Raw genomic sequence first — 544 nt, 5'->3', positions numbered from 1 at the left:
ATACTTTTAGTTTATAATTAAATATATTAGTAATTAAAATTAATTTAAATTTTAAATATTAAAATTTTTTTAATTTTCTACAAAATTCATAAAATAATAATTTTATTATTTTTTCATTCTCTCTGTAAGTTTCTCTCTCTCTCTCCCTTCTCTTATACGTTCTTGTCTTTCTTTTCTCTCACGTTCTTCACAAAAATTTATATGGAAGAGTATTATTCCTCTGTAGTGAAAGATACAAAAACCAATTAGATATTTAACGTTAATTCCTCAACTTTGTGATATATGAAACAATTTTAGAGTTTATTACAACATTTGCAGTGGCTGTAATTTTTTTTCAATTGTAACACATTTAAAATTAATAAGTTATACAGAAAATATTTTTGAAACACATCCAAAATCATAAATCAAAAATTTAAATTTAAACATTAAAAAATGTAAACCCCGCTAAAATTAGTAAATAATTAGTCAATAAATCGAATTTTAATTAGAAAATTAAAAATATAAATCTAATATTAAAATAGGGTAGAACTCTTCAAAACGAAAA

Source organism: Arachis ipaensis, chromosome B08, assembly GCF_000816755.2.
Source record: "Arachis ipaensis cultivar K30076 chromosome B08, Araip1.1, whole genome shotgun sequence".
NCBI classification, from domain to species: Eukaryota; Viridiplantae; Streptophyta; class Magnoliopsida; order Fabales; family Fabaceae; genus Arachis; species Arachis ipaensis.
This window is presented reverse-complemented; position numbering follows the sequence as displayed.